This window comes from Giraffa tippelskirchi, chromosome 3 (genome assembly GCF_054371585.1).
Source record: "Giraffa tippelskirchi isolate mGirTip1 chromosome 3, T2T-mGirTip1v1.2.pri, whole genome shotgun sequence".
Lineage (NCBI taxonomy): Eukaryota > Metazoa > Chordata > Mammalia > Artiodactyla > Giraffidae > Giraffa > Giraffa tippelskirchi.
In genome coordinates, this window is record NC_137277.1 from 100,955,455 (window position 1) to 100,977,125 (window position 21,671).

The window sequence follows — 21,671 nt, forward strand, 5'->3', positions numbered from 1 at the left end:
CAATTATTCTTAATAAACTTATATATAAAGTGGAGCTTACTTTTTCCCCATAACTTGAAATTATAGATGTGTGTCCGAGACAGCTTAAAAGAACAGAATTAAGAAAACAGTAACACTAAGCAAAATGTGTGGCAACTTTCCCCTATTATGATTGATTGTTTCAACATTTGTGCGTGGTTGAGTCAGTGACAATGGCAAGAGAATTCTGTAAACAATAGGGTGGATTTCAGAATTTGATGTTTGGAACCTTGGTTGCAAGTCTTACGCATTTCTGAAGATCTGTTGAGAACATTTGCCATAGTAGTGAAGATACAGGTGGGCCACAGGATTTGAGGGGATTGAGGCGAGAAATGGGAAAGTGGAAGGAAAGCCCTGTACAGATCTGGAACTAGGAAAAGCTCGTGACCTGGAAAGTGTCCTATTGGCCAAACCATGCTGAAGACTGGTTCAGAGGTAGGTCTGTGTGAGAAGAAAACTAGGACTTCCCTATTTAGTCTGATTGAGGTTAAAGGAATTCTCCCCACTATGAATAAATGTATCAGCCATGAGAGAGATTGTTGCATTTACCCAGGCAACACAGAATTTAGATTTGACCGAATTGGTAAATAGAACATGCTTAGGAATTGTATTACCTTAAATGTGATCACAGAATTTCTTGAGACTTTATTAGAAATTATGCCAATATTTTTCTTGTTTGAGTCTCTTTTAGATCAAATCATTGTATATGGTGGCTCAGTGGTAAAAAATCTGCCTGCAGTACAGGAGCTGCAGGAGCCAAGGGTTTGATTGCTGGGTCGGGAAAATCCCCTGGAGAAGGAAATGGCAAGCCACTTCAGTATTCTTGCCTGGGAAATCCCATGGAGAGAGGAACCTGGTGGGCAAAAGTCCACAGGGTTGCAGAGTCGGACAATGACTGAAGCGACTGAGCACATATCCTAGGAACAATTTACAGATATTAAGTGCTTATAAAGTTTCCTGCCCCAGGGCCTTTGTACATGTGCTTTCCTCTATGCTTTGCATTTCTCTAATATTCTTATGACCCCATCCCTCATCTCCTTGAGTTTTTACCTAAATGACATACTCTCTGTGAGTCACTTCTAATCATCCTATTTAAATCACAACCTTTCTCTAAATTCCTTATCCCATTGCTTGTTTTGTTTTTCTCACTGTTTATTGTGACGCAACATCAACATCTTCCTATTTTTCATGTATATTTTCTGTCTTCTTCCAATATAATATAATCTCTAGGGTGGAAGAGTGTGTGCTTCTTGTTCGCTGCTGTCTTTAGTATCTGGAGTGACACACAGAGGAGGCACTTGATAAATATTTATTGATTGAATAAATGACTAATGGAAAAATAGGTAATTTCCTTTGTTCATCTAATGATATTTAGGCAGTATTTTCTATGTGCAAGTCATCATAGTGGTCACCTGGGATATGATAGTGAAAAATGACATGAATTCTGCTCCAAAGGAGTTTGCAGTATATCCAAGAAGACAGGTTCATCAATAAATATAGCATAAGTATATAAATATAACATATAAATAAAAACAGCATAATGATATGTGTGCATGCTCAGTTGCACCTGACTTTTTGTGATTCCATGGACTGTATCCCACCAGGCTCCTCTGTCCATAGGATTTTCCAGGCAAGAATACTGGAGTGGGTTGCCATTTCCTCCTCCAGGAGATCTTCCTGACCCAGGGATTGCATCTATCGTGTCTCCTGCATTGGCAGGCGGATACTTTATCACAGCACGACCTGGGAAGCCCTAATATGCTATTGACATAAATGAAATGACATAAAATACTGAAAGACTGCAGAATACGGAGCTGTTAACTCTTCTGAGGGTAGACAGGAGTTTACTGAGGGGTTGGCTTTTGAGCTGCATTCTTAAGGATGAGTGGAAATTTACTAGGGGGAAAAAGCTTGCAAAAGGAGAACAAGTTTCATTTAGTTGCAGGGATATGTGGTTATAGTCAAAGAGGCTGCTCTTTGGGCAGTATTTTCAGGCATGTGAATACCAGTGGAAAGAAAGAATGACCATCAGCTTTTTGGCATTGAGTACCTCCAAAGATTACCCTTGACTGGCAGGATGGATGGCTCAGTACAATATTTCTATCTGTGTGGTCTTCTTTGCATCTTAGCCAGTATTATGCTTTTGCTCAAAAAGAGCCACCTCATTCTCTGATTGTTTTATGCCAACTTGGTGTGTTGCCTGTGATTGTTTCCCAGCATCCCACAGCTTGAAGTTTGCTTCAGTGTATCCTTATGGTGTTTCTTATGCCTGCCCTGCTTGCAGGCTACATATGTTGTACCATTTTACACTTGGAGACCTTCCAAAGTGTTTGAGAGAGAATGAGACCAAAGTGGTTGCCTTTAACCAGAAATGGGTAGACAGGCAAAGAATCCTGGATTCCCAGAATCAGTTGAAACAGACTTGAGAAGTCAACTAGTCAATTTTCTGGACTCTTGGCAGGGTTGCAGAAAAGCCAGTCCAGGAATACCACTAACATTTACTCACACATGACTGAGTCAACTTTTAGATTGATTTTAAGCAACAATTGGCTATTAAAAGTTGAACATTGAATGTGCAATCTTAACTGCTTAGAGTAATGCAAGTTTTCATTTTCAGTGATATATTTATTCATGCAAATGACAGGCACTATAATATTAAAAGATGAAATAAGTTTAATAATGGTCTTCCATTTCCCAGCATAAGTTACTGAACTCTTAAGAAATTAAAGCAAATTTTCATCTTATGTAAAACATAACGTTTGGGAGGAATTCATCTTTGAGAGATCTTTTATTGGGATGGAATTCTTTTATCTTCACGTGGGTACTGACCTTTCACAGTGATACAAATGGTACTGGTTAGAAGCCAACCTTTTGTAAGGTAATCATATCCAACTCTGTAATTGGACCTTACACTGTCTGCAGTCTTAAGAGTCACTCACCAGGAGTTCAGAATATAGTAATGGCAAAAGAAAAAAAAAATTACTGGAGACTGATCACAATGGGGGTCACTTAAGAGATATAGTAGGTGTTATAACGTACCATCAAGATACAAGACATGAGTCATCTCCTCAAAGAGTGCTTGTACTAATTGGGGAGATTGCACATATACACCTAAAAACAGTATGTGGTATGTGATGAATATTCTGAGCAAGCCTTGTGATGACATTGTGGCTAAGCATTCTGAATAAGTGGTCCATTGGCCAGTAATCCAGATGATTAGTGGTTGGAGAAATTGCTGTGGGCTGAAGGGACAGGGGAGGTACTCAGAGTGGAAGTGAACCTGGATGGGTTTGAAAGGTAGGCTTTGCATAGATAGAGAGAAATAGCAAGGACATCTTGGACTAAGGAACAAAACAAACCACATGAGTAAATGTGTAAAATGGTCAAGAATAAAGCATATGTAGCCAAATTGGAAAATTCATTGTGGAGGGTTTGATAGAGGCCAGGGTATATTTGAAGTCCCGTGAATGCCAAGGTGCCAATCTGAATTTTATTTTGGGGGGAATGCAGAGCCATAGGAGATTCTGATCGGAGAAGCAAGATGAAAACAATACTTTAAAGAAAGGAAACATTAACCTTAGACCTTAAAATATTAACAAGGCACAAAACTAAAGAATGGTCAGGACTGTATATTAGTGTTACCAATACAGTTAGAGCAGTGGTTAAGAATGATAATTCCGGAGTAATACTAACTGAATTTGAAATCTGGCATCACCACTTATTACCTGTAACCTTGGATAAATCAGTTAACTTCTTGCTGCTGTCTTTTCCTCATCTATAAATTATGGATATTGACAGGGATTACTTCATAACTTTGTAGATGAGCTGATATGCAGAAGGTTTCTAGAACAGTGCACAGTAAGACTTTAATGAATGTTGGCTATTTTTATTATTAGAGAACAGTGCCAAACAGCTTACATGTAGGGAATATAGATCAGATTTCTATACATCTCTAAAATGGAAAAAATGACTCCTACCTTGCAGAGATGTGGACATGGTCAGATGAAATCATTCCTGTAAAGGTGCCTGACATTAGAGTAGTCATTAAAGATTATTAATTGGCTAATCCATGGCCACCAACTCCAGGCTACAATTTAAATCGGGTATCTTTAAGTCCAGATGGACTTGTTTGGTAAAAGTTCCTGTGGTCTCTGGCCTCAGAAGTCCGACTCAGATCAAATACCTTATTTGGGTTTCCTGTAGAATGACGAAAGTGCATGAAGGAAAAGCCTTTGTTTGGGGAAACTTGATACTTTTCTGTTATTGCCAAGACAAACTCATTTGGACAAATAAAAATTGATTTGGCAATTTTAAAACAAAAATTGCAAACCAAACAGGATGTAGTCTGGTTCAGGAGGAAATGATTCACTGGATTAACGTAATTAGATAGGCTCTATTTGTGCAAGACTTAAACAATCGCCCAGTTCTTTCTTTAATACTTAGTGCTGCTATTGCTGCCCAGCTCTGTTCTATTCTAGGTGGAAAATGAAAAGCAGCGGGGAGGAAAGCACACACATTTCCTCTGTGTGTGTGTGTGTGTGTGTGTGAGCCTGCATGCATGCACACACATCTACTTAGAGCCTTTGCTGGCTATCAAGTTTTCTTACAACTTTGTGCTTCCAAATGATTTTGAAATTTTAGCATGTTTTTGGCAGAGAAGAGATTCCTCACTTTGCATAAAAGGTAGTGAGTTCAAAGGCAGTAAGTAGAAATTGTCTGAAAGAGGTTACTACTGTTCAAGATCCCTCTCTTTTTCTCTTTACTGTGAAAGAGAGGTTAGAGAATGGCATGTGGCTAGAGCAGTTGCAGCTACATGATGGAGGACGGGAGAGCTGTCACCTGCTTTGCTGCACAGGGTGCCCAGCTTAACCCATCTTTCTTTGGCAACTGTGCCCCAGTGAGAAGAGCTAGCAGTCCATATGTTGAGTAGGCACCATGCCATTTTGACAGGCGTGAGTGTCGGCAAGAAAGGGACCATGTATGAGCATCAAATGTGTTTGTTGTGGGAAGGATTCTAGGCCAGGAATATTAAAATAACTGTCTGTCCTTAGCTCTAGCACATATGGTTAAGGAGATATGCTATGATGACTCACATTAACGTTGGAAAAAATATATATAGAATACACAACCATGCTAAGTAAGTTTCTGCTGTTGATAAATTGAGCCTGGAATTTTCACAAAGGATGGTTGTAGAGAGACATACATAGTGATAATAGACTCTTTCCTATGTACCAAATACAACTGACTTACGACCAAATTCCCATACAATTACAGTTTCACTGAACTGATGAACAGACTGAAGAATCCTGTTAGATTTTTGTGGAGAGGTGCTCAGGTATTTTCTGACACTATTTGAAAAGTAAATGGGATCGAATGGGTTCATTTAATATTTCAATTCAAAAGAAATTAAATTAATTTTAGCAATGTTAGTTTAACTATTTTCCTGCTACAGGGACCATTTGTTTTAAAATCATTAAAGGGCTTTAAATGACATTGTCCTGACATTTGGTCTGATTAATTAAAGGGAATTAGTATGAAGTCAATTTATTTCTCTTTAACTTTCTGAATGAATTTTGCATCTTTTTTTTTTTTGTAGAAAAAGGAATTATTGAGCTATTTTATACTTACATCAATTGTATGTGTGTGTTTGTTAACTGCATAAATGTTTAGGCATGGGACTGCTTCAGTTCATAATTATCCCTTCAAAGATTCCACAAGGCTTGCTTCACTCCTTGGAAAGGCAGAATTGTATAGTGCAAAGGGTGTGGGATTTATAATCTAAAGAGATATAAGTAAGATTTGATAGTTCTCCACAAGGTGTTCAAGCTTACACCTACAGCCCCCACACACATGCCCCCTCCAAAACCACACACATTTAGTATTTGTCATTTTGAAGCCTGGGGAGACACATTTTGTTTGCCTCTAGTTCTAGTAATTTGGCCTCCTAGGGAAATGCCCTAGTAATGATCTAAGTATATCTGTGAGGAGGTGGGGTGTCTCACCAAGGAATGTGTTACTTGCTAAGATCATGTTTCTCAAATGTGGGAAATATATTTTAACATGCCATGCAATATCTGATATTTTATATTTATTGTTTATTGCCCAGTTTCCCTGATTAAAATATAATCCATAAGGAAGGACTTTTAGTAATTATTATTATTAATTACTTTTATCACTATAAACCAATAATATACCTAGAACAATACCTGGCACATACTGGTAATTCAGTAAATATTTTGTTGAGTGAATGAATTAATAAACAAGACTCTTCCGTGGTGATGACTAGAAGGGCAGATGCCTGGGCTCCACTCAGATGCCTGGGCTCCATTCATTGTTAGTACCTAGGGCTGTGGCTGCCTTGATCTCCATTCATAAATAAAATATTATTTTTAATACGGCCAATTTAATCATTCTTATGTAAAGTGTGACTAGAAGTGTATTTAGGAAACTTTAATATCGATATTGCTCTGTAACATACACACTAAGTTAAAAAGAGTGTGCTTGCTTTGCAAACATAGCCTCGTGGCAAAGCTCCCAGCTTCCTCTTCCAACCAGATGGCCTCCCCTAAGCCCTACACTTCATAGAATCCTGGAGATAGAGCTGGCCCTACCCCAGATCCAAATCAGGAGAGCTGGAGTGGAATCAGGAATCAGCATTTTTCACAAGCTACCCAGGTGAGTCTTATGCAACACTAAGGTCTGAGAACATTGAACCCTGAACTTCCTATTATTACATAGATTTTTTTTTTAATGCCTGTTTTTAATCCATGGCTTTTATAGCATTCACCAGCTCTTCAGTGGTAGCTGCAAATCCCAGTTTTATGGCTGTGTAAAGTTGGGTAAAGGCTAATTTCATCATCCTTAATGACTGAGCAACTAACGCTTTCACTTTCAATGTGAAATTTAGTGAATGAAGGAGCAATTATATCAGAAGCTTGGACTGGGCAATAGATAAGGAACTGGATGTTTCCTTGTGAATTTCAGTTCTCCACAAACTATAGAACTGTCCCTGGAAGACAAAAGAAAACAAAATTTAATCTTATAAAGCACCAGCCTTCCCCCACTCTCAGACTATGCACATAGTCCGAGTCTCTACAGGCAGATACAGTGTTCTAACACAAATCAGTAAGCAGAAGGTGCTTCCCTCTGGCAAACAAATTTTTAAAAAGGTGCCCCTCTGTAGGCATATCAATTACCAAAAGGTGTTTGTGTCTTAGTTTGAGTCAAAGTTAGCTAAGAGGGGACTGGGCTAGGTTTCCTACTGCTATGGTGGCCTCTTGGCTAATGATGCCTTATGTAGGGTGAAACAGTCCAACTGTGCAAACATATGGTAAGGAATTCCTGATAACTGGGGTCAAAAACAGGCTTTTGGTGATGACATAGTGACAGAAAAGAGCAAGTGCTTAGGGAGATCACCAGTGATCTACTGGGTCTGGAGATGAACTCTTTTATCTTTGCTATATAGGAAGCATCATGTGGTAACAAGAGACCTTTGATGAAAAGTTTGGGTTCCAAAATCACGCAGATGGTGACTGCAGCCATGAAATTAAAAGACGGTTACTCTTTGGAAGGAAAGTTATGAGCAATGTAGACAGAATATTAAAAAGCAGAGACATTACTTTGCCAACAAAGGTCCGTCTAGTCAAGGCTATGGTTTTTCCAGTAGTCATGTATGGATGTGAGAGGTGGACTATAAAGAAAGCTGAGTGCCAAAGAATTAATGCTTTTGAACTGTGGTGTTGGAGAAGACTCTTGAGAGTCCCTTGGACTGCAAGGAGATCCAACCAGTCCATCCTAAAGGAGATCAGTCCTGTGTGTTTATTGGAAGGACTGATGTTGAAGCTGAAACTCCAATACTTTGGCCACCTGATGTGAAGAGCTGACTCATTTGAAAAGACCCTGATGTTGGGAAAGATTGAAGGCAGGAGGAGAAGGGGATGACAGAGGATGAGATGGTTGGATGGCATCACTGATTCAATGGACAAAAGTTTGAGTAAACTCCTGGAGTTGGTGAGGGACAGGGAGCCCTGGCGCGCTGCAGTCCATGGAGTTGGAAAGAGTCAGACACAACTGAGTGGCTGAACTGAATTGAACTTGATGAAAAGTTATAAATCTCTTTTTGTTCAAATGATAAGGAGGGATGACTGGTAAACTCTTGCTTTTGAGAAATCCATAAAGAGTAAAGTTCCTTTACATGGTACTGAGGAGAGGGCACAATTGCACTCATCTCACACGCTAGTAAAGTAATGCTCAAAATTCTCCAAGCAATACGTGAACCTTGAACTTCCAGACATTTAAACTGGTTTTAGAAAAGGCAGAGGAACCAGAGATCAAATTGCCAATATCCGCTGGATCATCGAAAAAGCAACAGAAAAAACATCTACTTCTACTTTATTGACTATGACAAAGCCTTTGACTGTGTGGCTCACAATAAACTGTGGAAAATTCTGAAAGAGATGGGAATACCAGACCACCTGCCCTGCCTCTTGAGAAACCTGTATGCAGGTCAGGAAGCAACAGTTAGAACTGGACATGGAAAAACAGACTGGTCCCAAATAGGAAAAGGAGTATGTCAAGGCTGTATATTGTCACCCTGTTTATTTAACTTATATGCAGGGTACATCATGAGAAATGCTGGGCTGGATTAAGCACAAGCTGGAATCAAGATTGCTGGGAGAAATATCAATAACCTCAGATATGCAGATGACACCACGCTTATGGCAGAAAGTGAAGAAGAACTAAAGAGTCTCTTGATGAATGTGAAAGAGGAGAGTGAAAAAGTTGGCTTAAAGCTCAACATTCAGAAAACTAAGATCATGGTATCTGGTTCCATCACTTCATGGGAAATAGATGGGGAAACCGTGGAAACAGTGGTGACTGCAGCCATGAAATTAAAAGATGCTTGCTCCTTGGAAGGAAAGTTATGACCAACCTAGACAGCATATTAAAAAGTAGAGACCATTACTTTGTGAACAAAGGTCCATCTAGTCAAGGCATGGTTTTTCCAGTAGTCATGTATGGATGTGAGAGTTGAACTATAAAGAAAGCTGAGCATTGAAGAATTGATGCTTTTAAACTGTGGTGTTGGAGAAGACTCTTGGGCAAAAGATTAGAGAAATACTTTTGAATTGGTAGCCATTATGAAGCAGGAAAGTGTAGATCTCTAACTCTGATACACACTGGCTACATGGTTTGAGACAAGTCATGTCACCAATCTAAAGCTAGCATCTACTTTTTGGGTTTTGTGAAATGATTTACACAGTGCTTTATAAGTTGAAAAGTGTCAATGTTAACGCTTATTTTGGAAGAGTCAATTTTGTCATGGTAAGGACTTTGACAAGTTTTAATGCTTTTTGAAAGTCTATACACATATTATACATTTTGAAGAGACAAATGTAAATCTTTAGGATCTGAATATTTGTGTGTCTCTTCGAAATGACTGCCTTCCTAGGTACTAATCTAAAAATATGTGTGTAGTGTTCTCATATTGTAGTAAATATAATTATAGAGGATATCACTAAGAGAAGATAATCTGAATTCCTGTCAAGCTATCAGCAAAGATTATGGGAAGTTTAAAGAATTTCCCCCCCTAATCAAGTGTAAAAATCTCAATAGGTCAAAAGGAGTTATGTTTAAAAAAGAGAAAGATTTCAAGAATTTCTTGAATAGTGAATCTGACTGGATGGCATTATTTTTGATTCCCAAGCTTGGAGTTCATTAGTGTACATTAGAATCATGTGGTTTCATTTGAAATGTCTTTATTAGGCTCCAGCCTTGGAGATTCTGATGCAACAGATCAGGGATGGGACTTTGGAATCTACATTTTAATAAGCACCTAATATAGGTGGGCTGGTCTTCCCAGGTGACTCTAGTGGTAAAGAATCGCCTGCCAATACAGGAAATGCAGGAGACATGGGTTCAATTCCTGGATCAGAAAGATCCCCTGGAGGAGGGCATGGCAACCCACTCCAGTATTCTTGCCTGGAGTGTCCCAAGGACAGAGGAACCTGGAAGGCCACAGTCCATAGGGTCACAAAGAGTTGGACATGACTATAGCGACTTTAGAACAAGTGGACTGAAGATCACACTTTGGGAAATACTGGAAAAAGTGATGTGGAAAGTCAATCTGCACTTTAACTTCCTTGAGTGATTTATTTACATTGAAAGTGTTTTTCTGAATTGTTTTCAGAAACGTGAGCAAAGCATTTCTTTTATGACTCACATAGTTATATACAAGAAAATCTTCATGAAATCTGCTCTGGATTTCTTCTATGTTTTCAAAATAGAAAAAAAGAAAGCTTTAATGCTTAAATAATACTGTAATATCTCAGATGCTATAACTAATTGTTTGAAAATGATGTGGTTATGCCAAGAATTATTTGAGACTTTTGAAAAACATAAAATGTAGAAATATATTGTACTTACATAGAGACACTGATGAAATTTCATCTGAAGAAGAAATAGTGATATAGCTTGGAGATTTCTACTTAGATAATTTAAACTACTGCATTATAACCTGAGCTGCTGTTAAAATCACCTAGAAACTTTAATAAATCCTTAGATCTAAGTCCTGTCTCAGACCAACAAAAAATAAATTTCTGGGGATGGAAGGAAGGCATAGATATTCTTTAAAAGCTCCAGAAATAATTTTACTGTTCTACTAAGGCTGAATGCCATGGATTAAACTAATACATAATTATTAATAAATTTCTGGTTTGATATCTCTTTATTTGCATGAGATTAAGAAAATTTTATTTCTAATTTGAACGGGAAAGAGAAAACGTTAATTGCATTTGACATATATTTACAAATGTGATTTCTGACCTCATGGAACTTATTAATTAACTGAAATAAATATTTTTGCTTCAAAGGAAATTAGATATCAGCTACAATTGTGGGCACATCGATTTGAAAGGAGAGAAATTTCCCAGCACTGGCTAAAGGTTGAAAGTTAGTAACGTAACTTTGCAGAGGCTGTTTAAGCTCCTTTCAGATTCTCTGACTACATCTGACCATGAGAAAGATGGTTGTTACTGAACCACAGACATAGAATCTGAATTCTTTGGGTTTCCATGTGGCAGAGTTAATATATTGAATCAAATATATTGAATTATTTAAAATATTCATTAATCATATAGTATGTGAAAGCTATGGTTTATAAGGTAGAGTGATTTTCACTATAAGTAGCAAAAACCTCTGATAATAATACGCTTATTTATTATCAGGGCTTGCTAGTAGTAAAGAACCTGCCTGCCAGTGCAGGAGACGTAGGAGAGGTGGGTTCAGTCCCTGGGTCAGAAGGTCCCCTGGAGGAGGGCATGGCAACCCACTCCAGTAATCTTGCCTGGAGAATCCCATGGGCAGAGGAGCCTGGTGGGTTACAGTCCGTGGGGTCACAAAGAATCGGACACGACTGAAACAACTTAGCACACATGCATTATCACACAAGATTTAACAGTGAACTCTAATGAATTAATAATTTCATGAAAAACTTCAGTTCTTTCTGACCTTCTCTGCTATCTTAAGCACTAGCCTGCTTTTAAGTCTGCTTCTCTTTGTAGCAGCAAGGGGAAGGTGATTCCCTGGGTCAGTTAAGTCTATGAGTCTTGCTCCCAGCAAGCTGAGCCAGAGACAACTCTTTACAGCAAGCATGGAATGCAAGTTTTTGCTTTAGTCTGACTTGGCCCACTCAGGTCATGTACTTGTGTCTAAATCAGTAGGAAACTCTAGAAGAAATTCATTTCTGGATTAATCAGGATTCCTTTCTGGAGCTGGGAAGAAACTCATCTTCCCTTTCATGGTAGGAAGGAGTGGGAAGCTGAACAAAATTGAATTTCTGACAGAAAAAAAGAGGAAATGGAAGATGGTTAGATTTTGAATACCTGAAGTTTTTCAAAATGATAAATGATGTGGACTTAAGTGAAAGAGACATTTTTTTCTGCCTTTAGTAAATATATAATGTATACTTTTTGCAGGCCCCCGTGCTTTTTCTAAACAAAACTAATTATGCATAACTACTACCAAAGAATTCTATTAACTAATTACTACTTCCTCACATATAAAGAATGATTCAATTTACATCAAGGCAAGAGATTTAGAGTCATATACATGCATACAAAGGAGAGATATTTATCTTACTTCCTCAGGTTATTATGCACAGTTCAGAGTAAATTTGGATTTTTCTTCCAAGTTTAAAAGAGAAACATTTACACTGAATTGCTTGGGGTGGTCTTTTGTAGTCAGAAGGAGCCTTATTTACTCTTTCTTGAAATGCCTTTCCAAATTCCAAGACCTTTATAGCTTGGAACAATTTCAAAGATTAATTTGAATATAGCATACTTTTAAATTTAGTGTAATGGGGAAGACTTTGGATGCTGGAGGCAGGCACCTTTGTTTAAATTCTGCTCGGCCTCCAACTTTCACTTTGTTATTTGTGAAATCTTGGGTATATTCATCGGGCTTCCCGGGGTCTCAGTGGGTAAAGAATCCACCTGCCAAAGCAAGAGACACAGGTTTGATCCCTGGGTCAGAAAGATCTCCTGGAGGAGGGCTTGGCAACCCACTCCAGTATTCTTGCCTGGAGAATCCCATGGACCGAGGAGCCTGGCGGGCTATAGTCCTTGGGTTCTCAAAGAGTAGGACACAACTAAAGTGGCTGAACACAAACACAAGAGTATGTGAATCAGTCAGACTGGGCGTGTTTCCTTATGTATAAAGTATAGTTAAAAATAGAGCTTACTTTGTAGGATTGCTTTAACGATTAAAAGTATTAGAATTAGAATTGTGCCTGTTATTTGGTAAGGACTCAACAAATGTTAGCTAATATAATTAGTTTCCTAATAACCTATATAGGTTTATTATCAAAATGATCATGAAAATTGTACTAATAAGAATGTGTGCATGCCTAGTGGTGTCTGACTCTTTGAGACCCTACGGACTGTAGCCCACCAGGCTTCTCTGTCTATGGGATTCTCCAAGCAAAAATACTGGACTGAGTTGCTATTTCCTTCTCTAGGGTATCTTTCTGACCCAAGGACTGAACCCTTGTCTCCTGCATTGGCAGGGGGATTCTTTACCACTGAGTCACCCGAGAAGCCCACGAACAAGAATGTAGGTAGCTCTTATTAAGTTCTTACTGTGTCTGAGGAACTCTGTGACTGTGAGATTCATGTAAACAACACATTCTCTTCTTACAACAACTGCATGAAGTAAATATTATTATCACCATTTCACAAACTGAAGTTTAGAGAGTTTAGGTCACATTCTCTTGTTGCCTCAGCCAGCAGATGGTGAAGCCAAGATATTAACTCATAACCATCACAGAAGACCTGTACTCTCTCCTTGTTCCACAAAATAAATGTTTTCTTTTCTCACCATTTTATAGTCTTGCAACAGAGTTTTACTGATGATTTAAAGAATCTGGGCTCTGTTTAATTTTTTCTCTATAATGTTTAAGTTTTCCCTGGTGGTTCAGCAGTCAAGTATCCACCTGCAATACAGGAGATGTGGGATTGATCCCTCGGTCTGGAAGATCCTGTGGGGAAGGAAATGGCAACCCATTCTAGTATTCTTGCCTGGAGAATCCCATGAACAGAGGAGTCTGGGAGACTACAAGTCTGTGGGGTTGCAAAAGGATTGGACACAACTTAGAGACTAAACAACAATGCAACATTTAAAACACCTTTGAATGAAATAACAGAAAGTAATCTATAGGTCGAAGGATGCTTGGCAGAACGGGTCAAATCTGCCCTACAGATGTGTATGTTTGGCTTATACAGTCTTCACTGGACTTTGGCTTCTACTGGGGTGGGTTGTTATTTCCTCCTCCAGGGGATCTCCCTGACCCAGGGATTGAACCTGGATCTTCTGCATTGCAGACAGATTCTTTATCATTGAGTCACTAGGGAAGCCCATACAATCTTCACATTGGCCTCTATTAGTAGCCAAAATTTAAACTTGAGAGATTTCAAGTCAGAATAAAGATTACTGGCTTCTATTCAAGTTCTGGAGGTTCTGGGATCTCTAGTTCCATATGTCCAGAGAAAAATCATTGACCTGCTACTAAATAAGGCAGCCTCCTTTTACAGGACATACACTCTAGTTGGATCATTCTTACTTGTCTACTCTTTTTAGTTATCAGCTCTCCTTAGATGTGTTTTAGTTTGTAATTTTGCTATATGTGGTGAAAGTGATTTTTCAGTATGGTTTATTTTTCTTGGAGAAAAATAATTGAATTAATTTACCACTTACTTTTCCTAGCATAAACGTAAATATATTGTGGTCAACAAAAGCCCACTGCCCCACTTTGATATCAGAGTTGACGTCCTCATCAGAAATGCGAATCTCAGGGAAAAAATTTTGTGCCTTCTGCTTGCCTAATACAGGAATTTCTGATTCTGGATGGAACAAGGATCAACAACCAATTTTAGAAGCATGGACCTAAAACACATTTCCTTGACGTCAGATCAGGTTTTCAAGCTATTAGGTTCATGGTTCGGCTAGTATTTAAGATTTTAACACATGAATCATTCATAGAGTGAAGGAAAGAGCCTGCGGAATGTCTTCCTCTGGGGCAGGCAGATGGATGAGACATGGGATTGGAGGGTGTCCAAGACTCAGATTTCCAGAGAGCTTGGCAAGAATAGGGGGAGAGGGATTAAGAAGTTGGAGGTTCTTTTAAAGCATCTGCGCCAGTGGGACAAAAACATCATTACTTTCATATTTTCAGCCCTGAAACAAGGGAAGTTCTGTCGTTGCTTATTCTAAGAAATATAGGTGTGCCTCTTCTCAGGAAAATCAAAATGCAAAAATCTACATTTATGGAGAGAGATTGGGATTTGTGTTACAAAATACTGTCTTTTACTGAATGATTTTCTACAAACTTTTTCTTTCTTTCCTTCTTTCTCTCTCTCTCCCTCTCTTCTTTCCTGCCTTCTTTTTTTCAGTAAGTAAGCTTCCTTGAGACATTTATGTCACAATTATGGTTATAAAAATTATAGGCAAATGAGAAAACTAGGACTTAGAGAAGTTGCTAAGATTTCATAGCAATCTTGGTGACACCCAGGTTGAACTGGTCCTCGTTTCCTGGGTTTAGCTGATCTGACAGTACAAACTAAACACTGTGTTGTATTTAAATCCTCCTAAATGTCAGTGCATCATATTTTCACAAAATAAGTTCACCAAAACTAAGGATTTGTAGTTAAGAATCCTGGTCCACATGAAACTAAGTACTTCTCTATGTATTTGAAGACCTTTTATTCAAAGCAAAGAAAGAAGATTCTTGAGAATTGCTAGTAGCAACATTTTGGCACCTTTATTCACTGAATTGTTGGGAAGTCACTCAAATGAACAGCAGATGTGGAGAGGAATAAACAATAAGGCTTCTGTAAATGGAAAAATCCACTCTCTTTTAAACATTTTCCAGAAGACTGATCTTTGTACACACTTTGTTGTTTTAAAATGTGATCATTTGTTTAGATACTTGTTTTTAATGAGACAAGTGATATTCATGCCAATGTATGAGTGTTCTTTTGAATGCAGGAAAATAAAGCAAAGGGAAATTTTACATGAAATAGTCTTTTGGTTTCTATCTATTACTGTGAATCTTCTCTGAAGAACTACTTCAAAGGTGAAAAAAAAGACCTTTAGTAGTTTTTGTCTACTTTTTGTAATATAACCTGTTCAATTGCTTCAGAAGTTTGAGGAGGTACTGATTTGTGTGAACCCTTAAAAGTTATGGTTTAGTAGATAACAAAAGTTACTTGGACTGTTTATTCTTAAATTTTTTAAAAATTACTTTTTAAAACGTATTTGGTAAAGGGGGAGGGGCTTATGACTACTAATTCTTTCAGATATGGTCAGTTAGTGGTGATCAATCTTATTCCTGAGTTTGTTGCCTCAGTAACTAAAGTGTCGATTTTTTGAGACTCCATAGACTGCAGCACACCAGGCTTCCCTGTCTTTGACTAGCTCCTGGAGTTTGCTCAAAATCATGTCTGTTGAATTGGTGATGCCATCCAATCATCTCATCCTCTGTTGCCCCCTTATACTCCTGGCCTCAATCTTTCCTAGCATCAGGATCTTTTCCAATGAGTCATCTCTTCACATTAGGTGTCCAAAGTATTGGAGCTGCAGCTTCAGCAGCAGTCCTTCCAATATTCCTGAGGAGTAGGAGATAAAGAACAGAAAGCACGAGCTGATGATGAATAATTCTCTGTATCATCAGCCGTAACCATTTCCACAGCCATATTTAAATTGTTGCATTGTGTTTGCCAAAGATCCAACCATGAACAGTGGATAATTTGATATGCTTAAAATTTTCATTTTGACTCATGGAAATAAGCAGTCAGCATCTTGATTCAAGAATAGAAGCTCTTCAGCAAAACCAACAGCACACCAACAAGGTGTTTACATTTTTATTTATTCATTGAGCTGAAAGGAAAAGACTTTTACAGTAAAGAAGTGGAGTGAATGTAGATAACTAAGCTAATTAGCAAATGGTAAATATGAAATATTTTAAGGTTTCTGTCAAGGAAAATATTGTAAATAGATGGCATCTAAGTTTTTAATTTAAACATTTAGCACAGATAAAGGGATACATCTATACCCCTTTGTTAGATTGGCTATTAAACGTACCATTAGATTGGATAGTACACAGATTGCATAAACTGTGTACTTAGGAACATGTTCTTGATTTGTTTTATGTGGAATCAATGGCCTCCACTTATCTAGCTATGCTGTAACCACACAAATTGCTTACACCCTCAACAGTGACTCTGAAATTGGCTGCGTGACTTCCTTGACCGGTGGGTTGGTGGCCGTCTTGAGCGAGGGAGTCTTGGAAAAACATATGCAAGTTTCCATTTGTTTTTTTTCTTCTCTGCTTGCAGCTTTAGAATATGCTCAAGCTAGCTTCCTGAATGACAGAAGACAAACAACCTAGTCACTACTGTGACTTTAGCCAGCCGTCTATCAGATATGTGAGTAAGCCCAACCAAGACCAGCCCAGCAGTTTAACTCGATCTGCTGATGTGAAGGCTTGTAAGCTAAGTAAAGGCTTATTATCCTAAGCCATTGGGGTTGAGGTGATTTTATCATGCAGAATTATTAATATTATATGTAGAAATACTTTATTTTTATTTATGGATCGGCTCAAAGCAAAAAGACATTTATAGTAAAGGTATCAAGAAAAATAGGTATAATAGCTATGTTTACTGCAGTTGATACACAAGAATTTATTTTTTGTTTCAACATGGAACATATAGTGATTAGATGCCATTTAAATTCTAGTTATTGTTAAAAGCAAATATATAGAGGAATTCCCTGGCTGTCCATTGGTTAGAACTCCATGGTTAGGCATGGTACGTTTAGTCCTAACCACTGGACTGCCATGAGGGGGGCACTGTGCCACATTGCCACTGTGCCTCCATGTAGGGGGCACGGGTTCAGTTCCTCTTAGGGGAACTAAGATCCTGCATGCTGTGTGGTGTGGCCAAAAGAAAAAGCAAATATGTAATTAGTTGACCAGCATAAATTAAAAAAAATTTATTCCTTTATTAAATAGAATGTCACACATGTTAGATTGCATATCTTGGGTATGTAAGCATGCTTTCTCTGATTACTTTAAATGTAGCATGAATATGTTTTATATGGTTAATGCTGTTCTTTTCATGTGTCTTTCTTCATTTTATGCTAGAGTTCTCTGCAATTGGACTGATGTCAAAATTGGAACATTTTCAAAATACTTGAGAGAAAATCAAGAAGAAAGCGAGGTGAAAAAATCTGTAGAGGTAAAACACGATTTAGATTTTATATAAAAATATATATATCAGTGAACTGTTGTGATATAGATCTTCCCAGATGGGCAAGTATCAGTTCTATTGAAATAGCAATCTTCTTGATAATTTCCACTCAGATAGCACACCACAAGTTGACGGAGCTTATTTTGAGAGGAACATGATATAAAATGAGCCATATCTTAGTCTTCTTGCAAATGTAAATTGGTAACTGTGAGATGCTTTGGAAATGGGTGGATGAACTTGAATTTGGTTGACTTAAATGTGTATCTGTAAAATGAGGAAATTTTAGACCTTCCTGATTCAGGGTATTGTGTTCTCACTGCGCTACTATTGATCTGGTTGCAGAGACCTGGGTAAACCATATACTCCCTGTCACTGGCAACCACTGATCTTTTTATTGTCTCTATAATTTTTCTTTTTCCAGTATGTCATATAGTTCAAATTATACAGTAGATAGCCTTTTCAGATTGGCTTTTTTCACTTAACACTATGCATTTAAATTTCCTCCATGACTTTTCATGGCTATATAGCTCGTCTCTTTTTAGTGCTGAATACTATTCTATTGTTTGGATGTACCACAGTTTGCTTATCTATTAACCTACTGAAGGACATCTTTGCTGCTTTCAAGTTTTAGCAATTCTGACAAAGCTGCTATAAATATATGCGTGCATGTATTTTGTGGATATATATGTTTTTAACTCCTGTGGGTAGATATCAAGAAGAGTGACTGCTGAATCTTATGGTAAGTAAGAGTGTATTTAGTTTAGTAAGAAATTACCAAACTATCTTCCAAAGTGGCTGTGCCATTTTCTATTCCTACCAGCAACGAATGGGTGTTGCTGTTGCTCCACATCCTCATTAGCATGTAACGTTGTCAGTGTTTTGGATTTTGACCTTTGTAATAGGTATGTAATAATACCTCATTTTTGTTCTAATTTGCATTTCCCTGATGGCTTATGATGTGGAGTGCTTTTTCATAATAATTATTTGTAATCTGTATATCTTTTGGTGAAGGATCTGTTAAGGTCTTTGGGCCATTTAAAAATCTGGCTGTTCATTTTCTCATTGTTAAATTTTAAGAGTTCTTTGTATATTTTGGATAAATTCCTTTATCACATATGTCTTTGACAACCATTTTTTCTCAATCTGTGGCTTCTCATTTTCTAGACATTGCCTTTCTTAGAGAATTTTTAAATTGTTAATTACTATTTCTTTCATGGATTGTGCTGTTGATACTGTATGTCATGTACTTTTCACTTTGGAAAGAATTTTACACATCATCCAGTACAGCCCAGCACTAGTACAGGACTCTCTTGAAAATGGCCTTACAGCCTTTTCTTTGTCATTTTCAATGACTAAAAACACAAACTTCACGAGGCAGTCCATTCGTTTTTATTTATCAGAAGATTCTTTATAATCTGATCCTCCTCATTTCACACTGTAAAACAACATAAAATATGTCTGTTTTTTCCTTCAGTGTGACCATACTTTCAATAGTCACATTCAAGGTGGTTCCTATAACTATGCTCCCAAGTTATTTTATTTTGCCTGATGTAGTGAGGTTACTATATCCCTCATAATTAGAGTCTGTCTCATTCTAGACATCCTGTTTAGGGATATTTTTCTTCAAATGAGCTAAAGCAAAGAATCTAAGTGTGGTTTGATCACTGCAGAACACGACTACTACTTCTCTTAATCTGGTCTCTCTATTTCTATCAACCCGTTAGTACAGTTCAAATTGATTTAGCCTTTTTTCAGTTAGAATATTATGAGAAAAAAGCCCTAGATAACATAAGCAGAGAAAACTCAATACAAGTAATTGGTTATACAAGTAATGGACAAGTTAAGAAAACGGGGAGAGGCACCTAAGGCTCAGACACACCCAGAAGTGTCTGTATCTACAGGGCTGGGGAGTCAAAAATAGGAGGTAGTGTAACAGAGCCCAAAATCTGAGCCTGCTTGGTAGACGGTGTGGACACTATGGGAGGAACTCTCTAGCAGGACCTGGAGCCAAAGAAGAAAAGTGCCCATTGCTGGGGATATCACCTCTAGAAAATGGGCATGGGGGGAGGGAGAAAGAAGATAAAGACGCCAAAAAACATCAAAACTCTGACTCGTCCCCCTGCCCTCCTATCTTCCACCAGTGCTTCCCATGAGTTAAACCTAATAGCAACCAGCGAGTAGGAGAGCCTGAAATATTGTTCCCTATGATGTAAAGATGAGTAGGGTAAGGGTGAAGAATGGTTCTGACAGCTAACAGGTGAGCCTAGTTCCTAACACTGGTGTCTTAAAACTCATAATTTCTGAAGTGATAGGATTGTCTTTTATTCCAATGCCATGACTTTTGGTGAACTCCAGGATGGCTTCAGGATGGGGACTGGTTATTGGAAAGACTAAGCTATGATTAGAAGGTTGGAATTTTCTTACCATACCCCTCATCTTCTAGGAAAGGAAGAGGAGCTAGAAACTGAGTTAATGATAAAGCTTCCATAAAATTCCCTCCAGTACAGGGGTTGGAGAGCTGCCAGACTGGTGAATATACACGTATGTGTTTGAAGGATGGTCTACCCAACTCCAAAGGGACAGAGGCTCCTGCACTTGGGGTATTTCCAGAACTTGCCCTCTTCATCTGACTGTCCAACTATATCCTTCATCATATTGATTATTATATAATAAACCAATAAACATGTCTCCCTGAGTTCTATGCACTATTGTAGAAAATTATAGAATCTAAGAGGGGGTTGGGGCTTCCCTGGTGGCTCAGATGGTAAATAATCTGTCTGCAATGCTGGAGACCTGGGTTTGATGCCTGGATCAGGAAGATCCCCTGAAGAAGGGAATGGCAACTCACTCCAGTATTCTTGCCTGGAAAAATCCCATGGAGAGGAGCCTGGTCAGCTATAGTCCACAGGGTCGCAAAGAATCAGACACAACTGAGCAACTAACACACACACACACACACACACACACACACACACGAGGGGTTTATGGGAACATCTGATTTGTAGCAAACTCAGAAGTTATAGATAACCTGGAGACATACTGCTTGAGGCTGGCATCTGAAGTGGCAGGCAGTTTTGTGAGACTGTGTCCTTAATCTGACTTGCATTAACTCCAGGCAGTTAGCCGTCAGAATTGCTTCATGTAGAAAACCCACACATCTGGTGTCAGAAGTATTGTGATTGTAAGAATAAGGGAGGGAATTAGTGTGGCTTTTCCAATACAAGTATATATGTAATCTCTTCCATTAAGTAAATCTTTTATAAACCAACATTCCTTGCTAAGGCTTTTTATCTTTCTCTCTTTTACTTACTGGATTTTTGTGAGATTTTTTTGCATTTCTGTTGTCTTTACCTCAATTCTACTCTCATCTTGTGTTGTCAGTATCTCATACCATCACTCTGTTCTTGGTAAGGAGGTAGCTTTCTAGTCCCTTTCATCTGACCCCTGAGGAGCATTTATGTGGGCAAACACTTCCTTTATAGTTTTCTCTTTCTCTGTTTTCCTATGACTGCCCTCTCCTGTTTTTCCCAATCTCTAGCTGCTCCTCAATTCCTTTGGAAACATTTCCCACCATTGCCTACTCCTTAGTGTTTACATCCCTTCCTGTTTTGCTCCTCTGTACAGATTCCCAGAATTGTTATGTCCTCTCCCAGGGCTCTGGTACTTCACTACGGCTCTCGACTGCTGCAACATCCAACTATGAAACGTGGTGCTTTGGCAAGGCCAGTGGACTCCTTCAGTGCTGGCCCGTGTTTCCTGTTGAGTCTCACACATCCTTCTGCTCAAAACTTTGCCTGTTTATTAAATATTTATTGCATGATTGATGAAACTTTCAACATTATTTGTGAAGCT

At 38.3% G+C, this 21,671-nt stretch overlaps 1 long non-coding RNA gene across 1 annotated transcript; it reads left to right on the top strand.

The window, feature by feature from the left end:
* The first annotated feature begins 263 nt into the window (after positions 1-263).
* On the top strand, positions 264-20,507 carry LOC145540909 (uncharacterized). Its single transcript, XR_014078628.1, has 6 exons — positions 264-453; positions 6,537-6,693; positions 13,034-13,128; positions 16,908-16,997; positions 17,714-17,807; positions 20,327-20,507. It is a non-coding gene; the product is annotated as an uncharacterized LOC145540909 (long non-coding RNA).
* Positions 20,508-21,671: the final 1,164 nt, after the last annotated feature.